The following is a 15,937-nucleotide window of genomic DNA, read 5'->3' on the forward strand; positions in this document are numbered from 1 at the left end:
AGGTCCAATTGTAATATTGCTGCATATATGCAGAAGCAGAAGTAGCACATTGGAGACTTAATTATCACAACTTAGATACATAAACGTCGCTTAATAAATTGGTAAGACTGTTGAGCAAAATCAAAGTCACAGAGAGACAATACCAATGCACCTATTTAGTATACACAGTGACTGTAGCTTCAAAAATTACTTACAGTAACTCAATATTTTTCTCTTTCGAAAGTCAGATGTCAACAGAAGCTTGACAACTGCTCAGAAGACTGCATAGTATAATAGTGAAATAGAAAATAGAATCTTTTTTCGTAAATTATTCTATGTCCAGTGAGGTTTAAGTGGGGTTTAAATTCACCTTGGGCTCTTGATAATGCATCCAGTGCTGTAACCTTTAGGGCATTACAACATTAAAAATTCGATTACAAAATCTTTTCCAATTTCTTAAAAACCAGAGAGATCTTCATGATCTATGCTACCAGAAGACTTAATCCTAAAAACTTAACTTGACTTTAAACTTTAAAATATGGATCTGTTTTTTTATAATCAAGCAATATGTGAGAAAGCTAAGATAAATTCTTATTATTTTTTAACTTCCGACATTTTTTTAAATTCTAAATATAGTTACGTAGTCCGATGTTTTATCTCGAACTTTATGAAAAATCTGAACTTTTATATATTTTTAGTTGGAAATACTCTTTTCATTTTATGGTCCAAACTTAGTCCATAAAATAGTTTTGCGAATTTTCGGTGACGCCTGGGGCCGAGGATATCTCGGAATTATGTATTTTTTGTGAAAATTATTATTATATTTTTGTAATTTTAAAATGTTTCAAAATAAATGTTATTTTAGTAACAATGTTAAAAATCAAAGTCATAGAACGCTTATGTTTTTTTTTTGTACATTCTCTATATAATTTTTTTTTTTTCATAAGGAAAATTTATTATATTTTTCAACTTTCAAATGGTCTTTCTTTTTCCACATGATTTGTGTGGATTTTTAATTTTTCACACACCACCCACATTCGTGTGCAAAACTCTTCCGGAGCAAATACAGCAGAGTAACGTAGAGAGCTCATAAATAATTAAAAGCCACACAACATTCAAAACGATAACGTAACACAATATTTTCTTAACCAAACCACAAAAGTACGTGCTGACAAGAATTCCACATTTTACCATTTTCTAAAATACAGATCAACAGAAGCATGATTCAAGCAAGAAAATGAAATATAAACAAACTAAACTTATTTGCGCTCGGCTTTTAACTGCAGTTCTAACTCAATCCAGAATGGACAGATTTATAGTCAAATAAAATAATGGTAACAAGCGTCCACAACAAGTACTCATATTTTTAATACGAGTAAAAAACTCAACCGAAACTATGGATATGATATACCGAAAATGTCAAGTGCATACTACAACCATAAACCATATCAGCTGAGTACGCTCAGTACACACATAGTACCTAGAGTATACTGGTGCGCAATGCAAAATTAAAGTTATAGAGTACGAAGTATATTCAGGTAGAACTTTCATAAATATAAAGATATATTTAATTTTGCTTTCTTATTTTTTATTGGTGCTATTTGACCTGCTTTTAACTGGTTCACAATAGTCCTCAGTTTCTTCTGCGGTTCAAAGGTTAAGGCTTTTTTCTCTAAATTTTTCTCCTTTGTTATTGCTAAGAAAGTAGGCTTCGAAAAGCAATTTCGAAGATTGTAACGTTCGGATCCATTTGAATTACTTGTTCTGGCAATTATAATACACTGATAAAAGCCGATATATAAAAAGGTACAAAGGTACTTTCATTATTTCATGATTTTAAATTTACGGCAATTCTCAGAGATCTGAACCTCTAAATCAATTCCTTATCTTTCCTATTATCAACTATTGCGTTTTGTCTTCACCTATCATCTACACTATACGCTGGGTCATGATTCGTGTATGATGTAGGGGATATTTCGTCTTCGGTTCCTTTACGATTATACTACTTGTCTAGAAGCAGCTAGACAATTGTCACATTTATTCTATAAGTTTATATGGGCTTACCAAGTTCTAATACAGTGGCGTATTTTAGCTCAGTTCTTCGCTGTCGGAAGATGCGTATGAAACTGAATATGTGATATTTTTTTCTTAACTGAATACCTAGTCGATGACTGATAACGAGCTTCAATACGTTCATTAGTTGATGGAGTGATTAGCTGTTTAGATTAATATGTAGAGCGATAAGTCAATAAATTTGGAGATAGTTGCAAGCTTCCTCTTCCGTATTGGACTATTAGTGGTTTAGTCTGGCAATCGGTGCCTATTGGAACGTCTGTTGTTGCTTTCGTATCAGCGTGTACTGTTTAGGTTATAACCTTTAACTTTTTATATATAATATAATATATGCGGAATCCCTCCAGTCAAACCTAACAAACTTCAGTCCGAAAAGTTGTTTAGATGACAATCCTAGGTGTTATATAAATTGCCGTTCCAGCCATAGAAGCAGACTACAGTACGAGAGTAGTAATATTTTATGTACTAATATAATTTAGAAATTTGATATCGACGCACAAAAAAGGAGAGTAAAACAAATAGTCTGTCTCCTGTCAATTCGCTGTCTGTTGCCATCAGCTAACACTCCTTGTTCAGTTAGTAACCAAAAAACTGTAAACTACCAAATTATCATTCGTGTGCCGACAATGTCTTGCTGAACTTTCATACTGGTATCAATCAATCAATGACCGTAAATTTACGTTTTGAAAACGTTTACGGTTGTCCGAATAAAAGACGAATTTACATACATTTCCATTTTATGCAACAATTACATAAGTGTGTAAACATACGGGTGGCAAAATCAAAATATTTGCTTTACTTTCAGACGAGTGTTTGTGGAAATCCTTGTCATGTTCCGACATGTACATATACACATGACTGATGTTTCAACACTATTCAAGCTTGATTAGGTTCGCAAATATTTAAGAAACGTAACAAACTTGTAAGTTTCATCGCTTTATTGGTGTGCTAACTCCTGTGAAATTGGGATGAAAAGCTTATAAAATAGAAATTGTAGCCGAACATGCTTTGTATGAGCTTTTGGCAGAATTTGCTCTTCGTTGGTAGTCGTAGTATTTAATATATAAATATTATATTATAGCTCCAAACTTGAACATTTGTACGAAACCGTTATCTAAAGCTAGTTCACCAGAGAACCTGTGAGAATTTAATTGATAGCAATTCGCTTCAAGCTCTGCCAGACCACTATATTTAAACCCTTCGGTATTTTACAACACGGTCTCTGTATTAGCACTAACTTTAGCAGTCGGTAATTTACTATACTCAAGTTGACGCTCTTTTGAAACTCTAAATCACATACATACTTATATATCTCATACACCAACCTCTGGGTTATCTGAACAGCCTGTGGGCCTACAAAGGCTTTAACATAGAGATTAATCAAGTAGAAACTATTACAATTCTTAGACAGCGTCCAACCTAACGGAAGAGTTGAATCAATAACAATCGATGAAATGAAGCAGCTCTTTTATAATGGTAGCGGCACAGCAAACACACCAAACAACATAAAGAATATGATCTCAATTAGAGTTTTTAACTTAAAATAATTTCATAAAGCTAAAGTTTGAGCGTTTATTGTACTGATCTTTGAGCTAACATCCTGTTTACTAATGTAAACCTTTAATCTCATGCAAAAGGCTACACAAATAATACTCAAAAGCGGTCTATGCCAATGTTTGAACCCAAATACAATTATTTACGGTTATTTCATCGATGGCAATATTGTCTATAATAGGTAAGTAGAGTAGATGTCTGAGGAGTTTTATCTGTGCAACCTCGAAAACTGCGTCGAGGAACTCATACAATAGCTATTGTATGGTGTTCCAAGTCTGCTGGCATGTTTGGAATTTAGACCTGTTAGCACCTCTAGTAGAGTTCTTATGTCATTAATTTTGAATTTTAATAGTCGGCATGTGCGGCCCATATTGCATTCATGCCAGCTTGTTGAGCAAGTTAGGGCTTGACCCCACAAATATTCAGCTATTTTTATAACATATTTGTCGAATAAATATCCACAATTAGCCAGCATATAAATTCCCTCTTTACCGGAGTTTAATTGTAGAGTGGTGCCTGATCTGGCTAGTTCATCTGCTTCACAGTTGCTAGCAATATATTCAGGAAACCATTAAGTATCTTAGAATGACCCTTATTGCAAGCCACTAATAGGGAGAATTCTCTCATCCTCAGAGCTGTCTGTGTTAAAACATTATTTTCTAGAGTGGTATGTCATTTGCAAGCACTGCAGTTATTTTTCTCAATACTATATATTTGCTAATTGATTGCATTACTTGAATTATTATAGCTTTACGTTTTGTCTCGATTACAATTTGCAAACATATTCCTACTAGTTTACGCACATATTTATCTTTCTACTCAATTTTCCCGGAGCACAAACTAAAACGTAAACCACATATCTTTGACATATGTATATGTATGTATGTATGATAGTCAACTGTCATTTTCCGCTTGGTTGGAAAAGGACATTCAAGTTTTTATTTTTTTCTTTTCGTTGTAGCTATCTTTGTTGGTATTCTTTCAATAGTATTCTCACCCAACTTCTTTGTTAAACGGACGTAGACCGAAACGTAATACTTACATGGTTATTTTACATTTCCGTCTGCGTTCGTTTGCCTACCATTGAGCACCGTCAGAAACACACAAGGAATTCACGCGCAGAAAATATTGTATTAGTCAACGTACTATATAACGGTGACACAAGCTCAATGCTATTATAAAACTGTCATTAGAAGTAACATACTAATACGGTTATATCTAAACGGTTAATTGAATTCGCTCCGTTTAATTAGCTAATACAAAAATGAATTCTTATAACGTCTTCTTAGAATGAGGTCATCATGAGTTGAGGCAACCTAAAGTTCTTTATAGCATTACTAAAGTAATGACTTATGACGGCTGGCTTGATGATCAAGCAAGGAAGAGATCTAATTGATTTGAACCACAGCAATCTTGGGCAATAACGTCAATGTTGATAAGGGCACTGAATATAGGTTGAACATTCAAACCACGTTTTTTATTGCGGCAGAAAATTCTCAACCGTTTCAGTTATGCAAATCCGACTGTCATGGTAACGGACATTTCAGAATTCTGAAAATGCTTGTGTATCTAAGGCTAAAACTAAATGAACTGACTAAAGAAATATTAGATACTTCCAAGCTTTTATAGTGAAATTCAAAGATTTGAAGTCTATATTCAATTCTACATCATGTTAGTAAACAAATTGGAACATAAACAAATACTGAGAACGGTGATTTGGCTAAACTGCGAAGCTCATATGTTCCCTTTAATCCTGCAATTTTTTTAATTAATGCCTTAGGAACGCTAACCTGCTCGGAGTAAACAGTAGATGGTACTCTCTATTGTCAATGATTCACGCTTAATTGAATTGCCTGAATGTGACATAGGAAGTCAATTACTCTTAAAAAATTAGTAGGCTTGTTGTGCTCTCTAAAAACACTCCCACATTTTTCTCTCATTCTAAGATACAGAAATAATTTGATGGAAGTATTGACGCATGGGAAGACATTTCACTTTAATTGGAGAATTGTTCTTATGTTTCGTTCTTCTCATGGAATGCTCTAAATTTTGCAAATTCTAGCCTATCAGGCCTTCGAAGGGTATGTGTCTTGTGTTAACTCCACTCATCTCTGATCTCTACAAACCACTACAGAAAAGCCAGAGCCAATGTTGCCTGCAGGCCTGTTAACGCTCGCCTCGTGGTTACTTTAAACTTGCTTGATCAGATATTGAGCCGAAAATTATCGAGTGTTCCATTTAGACCCATATTTGGGTTTTAGTAGTAATCATATTGTTTTGGCTAGTTGGCACTTTAACCAATCGGATAAAATTTATCTGGTCTAAACTTTGATCTTTACAACTAGGTAAATAGTGAGTATAATCGATCTTACAGTAAGTTTTCTCCTTTCGGTCATATGTTCCGTGGTTATGTTTCGAATATTACCACGTATTCGAAATGAATCCCATTTGAAACCAGGTGCTTAGAATTTATGATGACAGGATTTTAAGAGTACTCTTACTTCAACTTTAAAGAGTTTGTAGAAATCTTTGTGGAGACAATGCTTTCATGGCGCTGGAGATGTATTAAAATCAGGTAAGTTGAGACCTCTCAAGGAGCTTAAGTTTACACTTCTTATTTTTTTCTATCCACCGTATGTCGGCAATGTTAAATACTGCGCTTGTTTATACGCTATATACCATTTAAATTACATTTAATGACTATGTTGCATTGAGCAGATTTAAAGAGCTTTGGTTTTATACATTTTTATACAGATAAGGAAAGTAGTACTATATACTTTCTTATACTATCTAAATATCAAGACTGCCGTCTCCCTCAAAAATAAAAACTAGTTCCATATAACCATGTTTAACTGTACAGTTTAGGAAGCGACTCCACTAGTAGTTGTTTACGTAATGTTGGACAGTTGAAACTCAGTCTCACTTAGCTTCCTGAATCTGTGTTACTCACCATTTGTGTGTATTAAGGCCTGAGCGCGTGTGCTATTCATTATACCCTGAACAGGGTATATTAATTTTGGAGTTTGTAACACCCAGAAAGAAACGTCGGAGACCATATAAAGTATATATTATATATAAATGATCACCGTGACGAGCTGAGTTGATTTAGCCATGTCCATCTGTCTGTCCGTCCGTCCGTCTGTCCGTCTGTATATACGCGAACTAGTCCCTCAGTTTTTGAGATATCGATCTGAAATTTTGAACACTTTTTTTCTCCCCAAGAAGCTGCTCATTTGTCGGAACGGCCGATATCGGACCACTATAGCATATAGTTGCCATACAAACTGAACAATCGGAATCAAGTGTTTGTATGGGAAAATCTTTCATTTGACGAGGTATCTTCAAGAAATTATTCAGATCGGATGATTATAGCATATAGCTGCCATACAAACTGAACAATCGGAATAAAGTGCTTGTATGGAAAACTCTTTCATTTGACGAGGTATCTTCACGAAATTCGGCATGTATTATTATTTAAAGCATTAATCTAATCTCCGAAGAAATTGTATGGATCGGATGACTATAGCATATAGCTGCCATATTAACTGAACGATCAGAGTAAAGTGCTTGCATGGAACATTTTTTTATTTAACGAGGTATCTTCACGAAATTAGGCACGAGTTATTGCTTAAGGCAATTATTCTCCACAGAAATTGGTCAGATCAGATCACTATATCATATAGCTGCCATACAAATTGAACGTTCGGAATCAAGTTCTTGTAAGGGGCCTTTGTTTTTGTGAAGGGTATTATAGCTTCGGCGCAACCGAAGTTAACGTTTTTCCTTGTTTTCAAAATATTTGGCACACAGCGAACATTTCCTCAAATGGTAAACCCACACACACACACGTACAAATTATGCATAAGTATAATATATAATTTAGAGGTTATGCAAATCGAGACGATAAGTCAAAAAAGTCTAAACACGAAAACAAATTAGAGAAGCAGCCATATGCCAGAATAGCAGTAAAAAGGGCAACAATAGCAGCAAAAATCAACAATTGACATATTTTGTTTAAAATGGCAACCGAGCGACACATAGGCAGACACAGGAAATTTTCGATATCGTTAAAGTGTTGGTGTTGACTTTTGGCCAAGGCGGCGCCAAAAATGACAGGTTACTCATACGCCGCGTCAACTGTGAGTAGGCACGTTTGATGAGCGGGCGTATAAAGTAATTTGTGTGTAAATTTACTACACATAACATTTAAAATGCGTGTAAAACTTTGCCATTTTTTTTTCGTTCTGCTTAATGTGTCACGTCGTGCCGAGACATAAGAAAAATTACTGCTCACTATAAGAAACGTAATCAAACGTGCTTAAGGTTCAGTACAGAAAAACTGAACGCCATTAGAATGATAAAATTATATAAAAAGGGTTTACTAAAGTCAGCTGAAATGCTTAACGGCAAAAATTACCATGATTGAATACTGCTAGAGGACAATAATATGAAATATAGGAGCAGACTCTGTACACAAAGGAAACAAGCAAACCTTTTTGTTACCTTGGATTGGCCATGACAGTCACTAGACGCCGATCCAAAAGCGAATGTTTGGGCTTAAAATGAAAACCAAAATATCAAAAAAATATTTAACTTCAATAAAATAATTCATTCGGCTACAACATACTTGAAGGTCGCTTCCTGTGGAATATGCGGAAAATTTAGTAGCCAGTTGTCATCAAAGATGATGATGGCTATAATAGATAATGCGGGAGATTGGAGCAAATATTGAATAAACAGCAGCAATGTATTTTCTATAATTTACATAACATTTTTGCCCAATAAACGCTACCTACACTTTGAAAAACGAAAATGTTATTTTTTTAACGCACTGTAAGAATTTCAAATTTCCAGTTGGATTTGTGCAGTATATACACTTGTATATGCGCAACATGCAAGATGTCTTGGTAAAATTAAGTGAACGCTACCATATACGGACATGCTATAGCTTAAAACTAAAAATGTATGAGATCGGTCCCCGGATTGTCGAATATGTGGATCAGTATGTGAGTTATATTCATAAAATGGCGTGGAATTATGTTCTCGCGTGTATTTGAGTTATTCGAAAACTTAATGCAATCAGTCCTGACATTCCCTTAGCCTCATAATATCATATCATCCGATATAGTGATTTCGGACTTTCCACCTTAATTTAAACAATTTATGTTGGTCAAAATGTGTGATATTTTAATGAAATTAAGTGAATATATTTCCTTAAACATTATGTCTCTTAGCGCTGAATATGAATGAAATCGGTCAAGACCAGGGGGTGACCACAAAATTTAACTTCGGAGCTACATCTCATAATGACAAAAGATACGTCGACTCAAAACTTTACTATTACTGAACCAACAACAAAGCATTGTTTGTCAAAGCCAAATGAATGCGAGACAATGTTAGCCAGCGGTGAATGAACGATGATTATCCTGCTAGTTTCGAGCATGCTAGCGCAAGCCAAGTCAATTTGTTTGCTGTGATCTTTATCGTGTTGTCCTGAAGATGCTGGGTTTATTGTAAAGTATATTTACGGAGTCAAACGGAGATACGTAATGTTGTTAGAAGCCAAACGGAGCCATGTGAACTATGGCATGAGCACAAGAGAGGGGTGATTTACAGGGAGCCGAAAAAATGGATAATCGCATATGTGAAAAATCTTCTATGGATCTTTCTAAACAACTTCGCCTAAAGAACTATGTGTCTAGAACTTTAGTTTAACTTTAAAGGAAAATGAAATTTAATACAGAAAGTTCTAACTCAAAAGTCCAATTTAAATTTAAAATCAAATTAATTTTTTAAAATTTAAACAAAATTTCTGAGTAATGGGTTGTATGGGAGGTATATGAATAGTTAACTGAATTTCTTTATTTTCACTGTCATTATTAAGTGTGTATTGGAGAAGAGCTCTGCAAAATTACGTCCTCTAAGCCTTTTAATTTGTATGTGGTTATATGAGAGATATATTTATGTTATAGTTATCCGATCGGACCGATTCCGACCAATGATCAATAGAATAACAAAATGCATCTATGTATTTAATTTCATTCGGATATCTCAAAAGCTGAGGAAAACACTTATATAATCCATTAGATATAAGCTCGCTGGCTCGAACGCGGTTTTAGACCCATAGTCTCTTAGGCAAAGTTGTTCAGAATGATCAATAGAACATTTCCCGCATATGAGATTTTATAAAAACAAAAAAAAAACGACCCGTTCTAATGAGCACGCGTGCTATAACAATTTCCGATTCCCTTGTATTTTATACCGCAATCCAATTTATTTAATTTATCCTCTTTGGTTGAGTTTACGTCACATATCTCATTTGATATTAGTGACTTTAGTATAAATAATATGGCAAACATACATATTGATCTATGCAAATTAAAAAAGTATAAAATGTTCAGTTACACTTGCACTTAGCTCTTCCTTACTTGTTATACTTCTTTTCACCTCTCTCGATATTAATGAATCATAACTCTTCTTATCTTCACATAACTCTACCAAATGAACCCAAAGCAAATGCTGAATACAATTTTTTTAGATAAATAATTTATTACTTTATCATTCCGCTTGCAAACTATTTTGACTTTCATGACAATTTCATTGCATGCGAATGAGTTAGCATATCAGTGGAATGCGATCTCGCACATTGCGGCTCATCAATTATCGAGTGTGAAAATTTAATAATCGTTATAAAATATTACAGCTACAAATACTGCGATTAAATTGATAAGCCCGCACAAAACCAACACACATGCATACACATTTGTGGGCATGTGCTTGTATGTGTTTTCATAATTGCATAAATATGGAAATTTTACCCAGAAATTGGTTATAATAATTATTTTGTTGTTGTTTTGGAAATGCGTTGGTTTTTAGCATACCGTTCGTTTTGTATGAAAATTTATGTGCTCTGTTGAAATTTTGGCGAAAAGAACGGATTTAACGGTTGCAGTTGGGAGTGGAGATTATATGGTTAATCAGCTACCCTATACTTTTGAATAACTGGATAAATATTTTTTTTCATATGCTCATACATAGTTGGTTTTGAAATTTAATGAATATGATTAAACAACTGTCTATTTAGAACTGAAATTCGCATTTTCCTCTGACTACATATTCGGTTTTGCCTTTTACAACAGTTGCAAGAGCACAGAAGATGCTGATAATATACTTGTAGTATAAATCTTATATCTGCTAACAAAGCATAAGACACCTCACTAAAGCAATCAGTACTCGGCTTAGCAATAGGTCTGATGGTGATATTTTGTGAAAACGAAATATAAGGATGATACAGCACACAATGTTGAGAATTTTAACAGTTCAAATTAAAATTTATAATATTTTTCCCGTTTTTTATTACTATAAATATTTAGCTATCAAATATCGTAAAGTTGATTCGCTCAAAAGGACTAGTAATGATTTTGGAAAATATAATATTTTTCGATTTTATCCCACTGTAGACGCTCTCGGAAGAACCACTTAATTAATGTTAAATTATTCTAATACAATCTAAATTCATTTCGGTAGTATAATCACTACATAATTTAATAATTAATGTAAATAAGTAAGCAAGGTCTACGTTCGTTTAGTTTCATTACTACATTTTGCAAGCCTGAAATACTAATGTTAAGAGCCACTTTATTAACTTAAATGATATATATGTGATATAAACTCAATCAAAGCTAAATTATATAAATGGGGTCTATGAGGAAAAGGCAACTAATGGATGGGAAATACCATATAAAGTATGGAATATCCAAACTGATATGCTCAGTAAATTTTTCTAAGATATCTTACATGCTGACAGATATATGCGGTACAAAGCCAACCGAAAGTTTGAAATTTTTATAAATTTTTTTTAATAAAGTATAAAGGGGCTAGAGAATATTTTGGCTTGTTTTTATTCAGTTTTGGTATTACGTGATATCCTTACCCAAAATGGAGGCTCTCGGAATTTCATTAAGAAACATGACAAGCGGTTGCTTGAAAACACATCTATTAGGTATATAGGGACTAGGCGAAGTTTTGGCCTGATTTCAACCATTTTGGGCAAGAAGATATACTGTTATTAGAAATATATTCTTTCGGAATTTCATTATGATTTCTTTCATATTGACCAATAGATGTGGTATAAAATCAATCGGAAGTTCGAAAATATTTATAACAGGCACAGATTTTCCAATTTATTCGGTCTGTCAGTCATATGTGGTGAGGTCCACATATTTGTTGTCTGGATTCTTGAAAAGTTATAGTCCGATTTCGACAATTTTTGTACATAAGATGGAATACCTTGAGGACACTATTAGTGTAATGTTTTACTTTGATAACTTTATTGAGGTTTGATTTGTATACTGTCAAGTAAAAGCATCAGATGGAATTTAGTAGTTTGTTATATGGGAAGTATACGTGGTTGTCCTAGTATATGATAGGAACCTCACACAACAAATTTGATTGAAATTGGTTAAGTAGCTCCTGAGTTATAGGATTTCACCTGAAGGTGGGCGGTGCTAAGCCCATTGTTCAATTTTTACACCTGCTCCTATAAAGACTTTCCCTATTGAATGAGTCTTATGTAGACACATTAAAGGTTTTCGTTTACTGACTTTTTGTGGGCATGACAGTGGGGCAATTCCGCCCATCTACAATTCTAACCTCCCTTGGGTGCCCACGAACCACGTGTACAAAGTCAACAAAATATCTTAATTTTTACACAAGTTATGGCTTGCACGGACGGCCAGACAGACAGTCACCCGGATTTCACTCGTATGTAATAGAATTACTAAAAAAAAATTGTGTTCCACTTACCCATCTTTGTGGTGCAATCAGTTTATCGAATATTAAATTTTGCAACTTTTGTTATTATTGAAGTATTTTTAATTAACTTTTAAATCTTTAACATTTATATGATTTAAAATAAACTTGTGTATTTAACCAAACATTTTTGAACATTTCTGTAATAAGAGTTCGATATATTTTAGCAAAATTACAAAATGATAATTTGTTAAGCATCTCGTTCTTAACTTAGAAATTCAACACCGTTAATTATTATTTGTACAAATTAAAATTTTTCGATATTAAAACCGTTAATTGATCCCTCATTTCACACTTGGCTTTAGCGTTTAATAATGGTGTTTCATTAAGGTTTGGTATTAACTATTATATTCATAACTCTATATCTGTCATTACTGCTATTAAATTAGAGATGAGGTATCAATTTCTCCATTTTGTGCGTTAAAGAAGTGCGGCAGTCCTGTTTCATCTTTACAAAGTAACTTCTCAAATAGCTTTTTCTTAATATAATATAAAGCGCAATTCTCTTATACCTAAGTTAAAAAGTCTGTCGCTCTATATCTCTATCTTTGCTTAAACATGCCATAACACGATGATGTTAAATAGAATTTGAGGTATATTTTAACTGCTGTGCCATATATCAGATATATTTAAGTTATGGATTTTTATTTTGATGGATTTGTCTAAATAATTATTTTTACATAAAAAGTGATACTTTTTCCGAAAAACTTTTTCAGTTTTTCACCAAAAAAAAAAAAAAAACAATAATTTTGTTGTGATATTTTGATTTATACCAACCGATTCCGTTAGTTAGACATCAAATCAAAAACGATGATGAAATACTAACACTTGCAAATAGTCTTTAAATTGCGTTAACTCAATGTGTTTATCGACGACACCCTTTTCACACTGTCTGACGGCATTAGTAAACAAAAGCTCTGTATTTTGGGCAAAGAAAATTCATTCTAGATCCATTACTGGCCATGTAAAATGACTGTGCGGGAAGAAATATTTTTGCAAATAAAAATTTATAAAGGGAACTCACCACTAAAGAAAATATTTAATATTTTCGATTTCTATGTTATTTACTTTTAACCGTTATTGTAAGAATTGTTTTTTATATGTACATATAACGGCATAGATTGACCTTTTAAATTTTCGTTACACTCATTTAGCCGACTTAAAGTTGATATTATTGCTCCTGATATATAAAAATATTCACTTAAAAAAACATATTTGAGTCTCCACAGCCAAGATGAATATTGTTATTATCTTAACAATAAAAACACTAAAAAAATGTACACAAAATCAGACAATTGTAGTACGAATTGCCGACAAAGAAAGACTCATATAAATGTTAAACCCTTTAAACACGCCCACTCAATCACAGTTAGGTGTGAATTAGTGAAATGAATCATCGAATTCACATCTGTCGTTTGGATACCCAAAAATTATGCACAAAAATTTGCACTTAAATTTTTCACATTTGGCTCACACACTTATCTAAATTCATAATATTTATAAAAACACTCAATTTGCGACTAGTTTATATATATAAATATATATATATTTTTTTTTAAATTAACGTATATTTCATTACGTTTTCACCGAAGTCGTTTGATTCTCGCTTCACAACCGCCGACGTAATGCCGGTAAAAAGAAAGCACGAAGCAAACAGGGCTGCAACCAACGCGGAACTGAAACTACTGTTATTAACCACTTTCGTTACTTCCCTGCTGTAACTTCATTAAAATACGCTTAACACACGCACACTCACCCACGAAGAACAATAACAATGCGTGCTGTTGGGTTATCAGTGCTGTAGTAGTAGCTTTGCAGCTGTTAAAAACTATGGTATAAGACAGCAAAAGATAAATAATATTGGCTCGTAATGTTCATTAACAGTCGACTTTTATGCAATTTAGCACAGCAGAAGTGTTAATAGAATTTCGTGGCAGGCGTGCGATGTTTTGTAAATGAAATTTTGATAAGAAAATTGCCTAAATGCTAACAAACGAAAAGGTGGAACATTTCTGCTAACTTTGTGTTAAGAAGCTTTTAACGGTTGCTTCACTTTTTGAATATGAAGAAAGCTTCTGAAAGTATAAAATTTGCGCCAATATTTACCAGTTCTTATAATAACTTATTAAGTTAATTTTTTGAACTTATACTCCATTGTAAATATTGGAAAGTCTATTGAATATTCGGCTTAAACTGCGTCTGATGCATTCTATGCGAATTTTTATTAATTATTTAAGTATTTTATTTGAAATATAGCAATAGTAAGAGAAGCTGTATCTGAATGCAAGACAAACTGGACTTCGCTCACGATTGAAATATGAGTTCTTTTCCACTTAGTCGAGCGGTTTAAACAAATTTTCAAAAAAAAAAACAAAGAAGTTTTCAAAAACAATACTGCAGATTGATTTCCCCTTTTATCTTATATTTTTATACCCTAAACAGGGTATATTAAGTTTGTCAGGAAGTTTGCAACCGACATAACTATTGTATTTGACGAGATATCTTAATTAAATTTTGTACGGATTATTTTCCAAGACAATGTTGCAATCTCCAAATTATCCCACACATATTAAACCATAGGTTATTAAAAGATTCTAAGAAAAAAAAGTAATCAAACTTTTTGCTGCATAATAGCAAATGAAAAAGAAAAGGAGATAAAGTATTTAGAAATAAAAAACATTTTCACTTATATATGTGAGTGCATTAAATTTTTGAACTACAACATACACCAACAAATTTTGGTCCGAATGAACGTTTACCCAATCGCCATTTTTGACCGTCACGGTACTCATACGCCATGCATTACAGTTGAGACTCATTAACTTTGCTGCTGCCGAAATGTGTTAATATAAGAATATGTAATAATAGTACAGTATAGTTACTGTGTTCAGTCCTTTTTTCTCTTTCTATTACAACAATTGCAACAAATATCAATTATCACTTTAAATTTATTCTGAGAATTTCTTTACTTTTCATATACATTTCAATACAGCATTGTGTTTATATCGCATTTATTTGCAGCTCAATTAAGAAGATTTAATATTGCAAGTGCTATCGCCTTCGCCTCCTTTCGGTGCTGGAGCTTTTCGCAATCACATTTTGGGCATCTGCCAGATTGAACCGTGAAAAATAAAATGTCATTTCTGTTTTAATTCCACACATTTCAATAGCAGCAAAATGTGACAGAATTACAGTCGAAAAAAAGTTTTTATTTTGTTTTTAATGTTAGTGGATGACTAACTTTTAATATGCTTTTTATTTGTTTTAAATACTAAAAAAGAATTTTGTTTACATACTTATTTTAAAATTATTTTAAATATATATATATACGTATTTAGACATTTTTTCGAAAACATTTTCTTGCACATACAAACCTTAATATCGCATTGAAAATAAGTACAGAAATATAAATACAGAATTGCATTTTATTTGTTATTTTGTAAAGTTGAGAGAACAATGTTTCTGTGCAAGTAAGGCTGACTTTGTTGTTGTAGTAACAGAAAACATAATTAATTATACA

General features: G+C 33.0%; 2 protein-coding genes across 12 annotated transcripts in view; one reads left to right on the forward strand and one right to left on the reverse strand.

Moving 5' to 3' along the window:
* The window catches only part of LOC106624104 (uncharacterized), a 41,185-nt gene extending 27,080 nt beyond the window's left edge, over positions 1 to 14,105 (reverse strand). Inside the window, exons 1-2 of the mRNA XM_014243784.3 lie at positions 13,997 to 14,105; positions 12,412 to 12,557 (exon numbers count right to left, since the gene is read on the reverse strand). The gene's annotated coding sequence lies outside the window, so the exon portion shown is untranslated. The remainder of the gene's footprint in view (positions 1 to 12,411; positions 12,558 to 13,996) is intronic.
* The window catches only part of Fbxl7 (F-box and leucine-rich repeat protein 7), a 249,608-nt gene that overhangs the window by 124,815 nt on the left and 108,856 nt on the right, over positions 1 to 15,937 (forward strand). The window lies entirely within an intron of this gene.

Source organism: Bactrocera oleae, chromosome 2 (genome assembly GCF_042242935.1).
Source record: "Bactrocera oleae isolate idBacOlea1 chromosome 2, idBacOlea1, whole genome shotgun sequence".
Taxonomy (NCBI): Eukaryota; Metazoa; Arthropoda; class Insecta; order Diptera; family Tephritidae; genus Bactrocera; species Bactrocera oleae.